At 33.1% G+C, this 6,087-nt stretch overlaps 1 long non-coding RNA gene across 1 annotated transcript; it reads left to right on the forward strand.

Annotated features, from left to right (window-relative positions):
- Positions 1–370: 370 nt before the first annotated feature.
- LOC120576827 (uncharacterized) lies at positions 371–1,090 on the forward strand. The gene is made up of 2 exons (XR_005642901.1): positions 371–795; positions 885–1,090. It is a non-coding gene; the product is annotated as an uncharacterized lncRNA (long non-coding RNA).
- Positions 1,091–6,087: the final 4,997 nt, after the last annotated feature.

Here is a 6,087-nt window from a genome sequence, read left to right on the forward strand (position 1 = left end):
TGTCAGTTAAGATTAATGATCAATGGTTGAATTATTATTTTTTTGGTGAAGATCAATGGTTGAATTTAAAAAGCACACATGACATACCATGAACTAATAACTTATGATAAATTCTATAATCATCTCCTTTCCTCTTCATCTTCCAACTTCATACCTAAAACAAAAAATCATTTATATCTAATCCTAGCAAACATGCTTACCCTAATTTCCAAACCCTAAATCTACTTTTTTGGCTCCAATCTATCCAGACCGTTAGATCATTATAATTAGGGGAGGTTAGCACATCAGCCGTTGATCAAATCACTCTTTGAAAATTGATACACGCGCATACAGAGAAACAACACAACTGATGTTACTATCTCACCTCTCCATTATTTATTTATTGTTCAATACCAATGCAAACTCTACAGAGCCCCATGCTTCCCTCTTCTTCTCCTTCTTCATCTTCCTTTCCTCACCTTCTTCCCCTACCCCCGTATCACAACCATCACCCTCCGTATCACCACCATCATCCATGGCGGCATCAATTTTGGTCGTTTTGTCTCCGCTGCAACCGTCTCTGATCGACGCCGTATTCAATGTCGCCCCCAGCATAATCGGCTCCGGAATCATTTAAATTCCGGCGATTCTCAAAGTTCTCGGCGTGCTTCCTTCTTTCGCCTTGATTCTTATCATCGATGTGCTCGCTGAAGTTTCTGTTGATTTTCTCATGCGTTTTACGCATGCCGGTGTAACCACACGTACTTTGGTGTTATGAAGGAAGCTTTTGGGTCTGTTGGAGCTTTGTTTATCGCGGTGAGTTTTGTTTATTTTTAATTTTTTTTTTGAAAGAGGTAATAACTCTTAGTTCTTATTTTATATTTAATCTTTTTTTTGTAATCAAGCTACTACAACACAACATACACAACCAGTTGATTAAGAAAGTGGTTCAAGCAAATTAGGGGCATTTGATTGCTAGGGCTTTTTTAAAAAATTGTATGGGTGAATGAGATTCATTCAAGTCTGTTTTGAGGTTGTTTCAATATTTGAATGCAACACCAACCTGATATGTTATCTCTTTGGTGTAATGGTAGGAATCAATTTCTTTTTATTACTATTTATGCCTTTTGAGTTTTTGAAAAAATCATTACATAATAAAAATTTGACTGTTCAGAATTTAAATATGACAATTAGTTTTCAAAGCTTGCTGGAATTTGATTTGGTTATTTTAAAATATTTGATTGAAATTCTAATTGTTGTTTTGTTTCATTGTTCTTGAGAATGTAATTTTCCCATTTCACATTGGTGGTTGATTTGAAGCTTTGATTGGAATCCATCTACACTATATGATACAACAAAGATTTTATTGTGACTTCAACTTTCATATTGCTATTCTAAGATATACAATAATGAATAGGTTTGTGGTTACATCTCTATCGTTCTATTTTGAATTCCCATTTTAAAAATTTCCTTTGCTTTATGTTGTTCTATTCATCTTTCATATGTAAGCCTCTTGGTGGTTAGTAGAGGAATATTGCATCGACAAAGATTTTCATGACTATTTCTACGCCTTTCATTGCATTGTTGTGGTTTGGGCAAGAGTTTTCGCTGCTGCAGTTTCTATGTCTGCTTTGTGTGCATATAGTGCATCTACCATTGTTTGTACTACGAATGGTGTTGGAACCCGAACGATTGTCTGTTGAGAAAATAGTGGTAGTTTTGGTGGACTTTTTCGAAGTGGTTTCTGTCCTTTGCGGTGTGCCCTCGAGGGGCAGCAGGTTTGTTTTGGTGCCTCAAGGTTGGCTGCGTGAGGTTGCTGGTTTTTAGGTAGCAGGTTTATGGTTACTGTCATTAGGAACCGTAGTGTTGTTTGTGCTTTTGGGTGCTGCACTTTTGTTTTATGTCTAGCCTTTGTCCTTTGTTTTTCTTTTCGTGAATCATGAGGCAGGGGTATGCGTTTGTGTTGTGTTTTATAGGTCTAGATGATGTTTTTTTAGCTCACTGGTGTCCTATTTAATGTATACCTTAGCCTCATTTTTTTGTGTGGAAAGATGTAGTTCTTTAGGGGGCACCTCTTTTTGGTTATTTAAAGGTCTTTGGTGTTTTTTTTTTTTGTTGTTGTTAAGGTGATCCGTATATATACGGTGCCGAGTTTGTATTCGTTTTTCTTGGTTTTACCGCGGGTTAGTGTGTCTTACACAAGCCTGTCGAGAATAATATTTGCTGATTCAAAAAAAAATAAAATCAGTTACATGTCATTCCCTTTTAAGAAAGCCACTTCTCATTTTATGCATTATTGATCCTTATGAGGTCCATTTATCGTACCTTTAACAATATTAAGTTTATATCGCGTTGTCTTACATTATCTGTGAATTATTAATCTCTTAAAATAACGCTGTTAAATATACATGACCCGTGCGGTAGCACGGGTGGATGATCTAGTAATAACTCACATCAACAATCTCCATTACATTCCAAGCAACACACGCATTACAAGAACCAAAACCAATGAACTTCATCAACAAACAAAACAGTATTACCATAAAAAACAATACTACCATCTTCAATAACAGGTAAAAATAAATCTTATTGAGATTTATTAAACCTATGAACTTCATCAACAAACAAAACAGTAGTTTGATTTGTTTTAACTCTAACTTTCCTAGCTAGATGAATTAACAATGGCTTTTGCAATGGTGGTTTTACTTGTACCCGGTGGACCCCACTAGAGGATTGAAGGTAGACGTTTGCGTTGAATTGATTAACGAAGAATTGAGTTTGATGATAAGAGATGATCTTGTCTGACAACCTTGTCGAGTGTTCTGGGTCGGAGTCGTTCGAGCAATGGTTCATGTGTTCGAGGTTGTTGTTTTTTGGAACTTGTTTTGAAGAAGAAAGAGGTTTTGTTTTGCTGTGTTTGTGATAGCTTAATGCGTTTGTTTGGTTCTTCTGTTTGGTCTTGTTGTTATGCTTGAATGGTTTGTGTGGGGTTTGGAAGAAACGATCGAGTTTGGGTTGAAAAGCAGAAGAAGGTGAAGGTGAAGTTGGAAGTTTAATTGGTGAAGGTGAAGATGAAGAGGGAAGAAGATGACCATAGAAGTTATGGCTAAAATATGGTTTTAGTCCCTGCAAATATGTTTCGTTTTGGTTTTAGTCCCTGTAAAAAAATTTGTTTTTGGTCCCTGCAAAATTTTTATTTTTGAAAATAGTCCCTTTTTTAAAAACAAAATATTTTGCAGGGACCAAAAACTAAAAAATTGGTTCAGTTATAATTTGTCACGTATGCAAATCATCACAATAGTGAGTAGGGGTTATTTTCAAAAACAAAGGAAGGAATCAGTTCTGACGTAGTCTTTGCAATAGTTTGTGATGAATTTCTGCCCTTCATGTATTGATGTATTGATCTTCTATATACCAAGTTAAATCTTCTACAGATTATATGATCAAAATTTATATTAAAAAAATCATCAAATTTATTTTAAATAATTTGAGTGGACCTAAATTAATTCAATTTAATATTTATCAACATTTGAATGATGTTCCCTAAAAAAAAAACATTTGAATGATAAATAAATGAATTCAACTAATACCGTAAAATCACATAGTAAAATTGAATGATGAATAAATCAATTCAATGAATTCCGTAAAATAAATAAATTCAGCGATTGGCAAATTCCATAGTAAAGCTAAAGAATCATGACAAATTGATGAACAAAGAATCATTACAAACCCACTAACAATTGGCCAATGAGACTGTTTCTTTCAAGATGCTGAAGACACCTCGTCTCGTCATGTGTGAGTATATCTTTTTCATAAACGGAATGTGCCATTGGAAACATTGGAAACCATCCACTATTCTTGTTTGGAAACTTAAATAAAATAACCCACATATAGTTAAGGTTTTGATTCCTATAACCCCTCTCGGACCTCCATAGTTGTAAATGAATGTAAAGATTAAGTTGTAACAAATCTGTAAAGAACCCAAGAACAAGAAGAAGTAAAGTTGGACATCTTGATTTTCAAAGTAGATGGTCGTTACGCTCTTTGTCGGTTCTGATGTATTCTTCTCGTGGATCTAAAGTTACTGGGAATCGTCACCATGAAGGATATGTTGTGGCGTGCAGTGTGATTTTGGATTGTGAAGTTACTGGAATCGTCGCCATGAAGGATGTTGTGGAGTGCAGTGTGATTTTGGGTTGTGGAGCTGATGTTGAGAGGTGTGGTGTTTATAGAGTAAATAAGGAGAGAAGTTAAGTTGCTAGCTTCAATTTAATTGTATATTTTGTTTTTGAATAATTTAATTGTATATTTAGATATGAAGTAAGGAGTTATTTTTATAGAGTTAAATATATTTTTGGTCCCTATAAATATGTCAACTTTTCGTTTTAGTCACTCTAAAAAATTTATTCAACTTTTAGTCCCTAAAAAATTTTCATCTTTACTTTTGGTCCTCATTTAAAGTAAACTCGTATGTAGAATTCATATTTCAGAAAATTTATTATAATATTATACAAATCTTCATAAGCCTCACTAGATGATCGTCACGTAGTTTATCACTGCTTCTGATACGTTCTTCACGTGGAATTTTAGTCCTCTTTTTCTCAGACTCACTTTCATTCTTGCATTTGATTTCTTTCCCAACGAGAAACATGTTGATTAAACAAATTTTCATAAGCTTTGTTAGATGGTCGTCACACTGTTTAAAACCGGTTATGATACGTTCTTCGCGTGGAACTGAAGTCACTGGAATCACCGCCATGATTGAAGAATTTTTTTTTAGGGAATGGTTGAAGAATGTTGTGGAGTGTAGTGTGAATTTGGGTTGCGGAGAGGTGTGATTTTGGGTTGTGATGTGGAGAGGTGTGGTTTTTATAGAGTAAATAAAAAGAGGAGTAACTAACTTGCTAGTTACACTTTAATTCTAAATTTTAATGGGACATATTTAGATATGAAGTAAGGACATATTTTTATGGGTTTAAATATGTTTTTGATCCCTATAAATATGTTAATTTTTTATTTTAGTCCCTCTAAAAAATTTCTTCAACTTTTAGTCCCTCAAAAAATTTCCATCTTTACTTTTGGTTCCTCATTTAAAGTAAACTCATATGTAGAATTCATATTTTTTAATAAATTTTTTAGAAAAATTCATAATATTATAAGAATCTCTCCAAACAAAATTAAATTTTTTTAACAAAATATGAATTTTTGTATATTTTCCGGTTAAAATTTCATATTTAATATGTGTTTTGTTAAAAAATTGTATTTCTTTTTGGAATATTTTACACATTTCTGCACAATTTCATTAAAAAAATACAGCAATTAAGTTAAAAATAGGGATCAAAAGTAGTGATTGAAAATTTTATAGGGACTAAAAGTTGAAGAAAATTTTTAGAGGTACTAAAAAGAAAAGTTGGTATATTTATAGAGACCAAAAACATATTTAACCCATTTTTATATGGTCAAAAGACCAAATTTATAGTGTTTAAGCACATACACATTAAGGCATTTTTTTAATAATATTAAAAATTGATTTAATGTTTTGAAGAAAAGTGTATCTTTGTGTGCGTATAAGCACTATAGATTTGATTTGGCAACCATACAAGAATATCCTAGAGAGAAAGTACATGGTAGAAAACCTTGAGAATTCCATCCTCTCACCGATTTATGGTGTGCGATAAAACATAACTATAATTTCAAATACTTATTTCGATATGTAAGAAATTACAAAGTCACACTCTTGTAAGTACATCTAAGTTGGTAGTTTGAAAATGTTTGATGCATTGGAAGCATGTTTGAACCACCGTTTTCCACTTCTTCATACTTTAGTGTATTTTATGAGAGAGAGATGCGCAAAAAATGGGAGAAAGTCACATTAAATTCATTGCCTTAATAGTAGATAATCCATTTCCATATATAAAGTGTAATATGGCATGCCAATTTATTTTTCAAAGATCACTTCATGAACTTCTCAAATATCTTCTAATTCACACATGAAAAATAATTGGCTCGAATACACTTTTGACCCCCTAAATTTGCGAAAGTAGCGATTTTCACCCCCTATTAAAAAAATGGCCAAAGACCCCATCTATGTTTAGCCCCTTTTGCAAA

The sequence above is a fragment of the Medicago truncatula genome, chromosome 7 (assembly GCF_003473485.1).
Source record: "Medicago truncatula cultivar Jemalong A17 chromosome 7, MtrunA17r5.0-ANR, whole genome shotgun sequence".
Lineage (NCBI taxonomy): Eukaryota > Viridiplantae > Streptophyta > Magnoliopsida > Fabales > Fabaceae > Medicago > Medicago truncatula.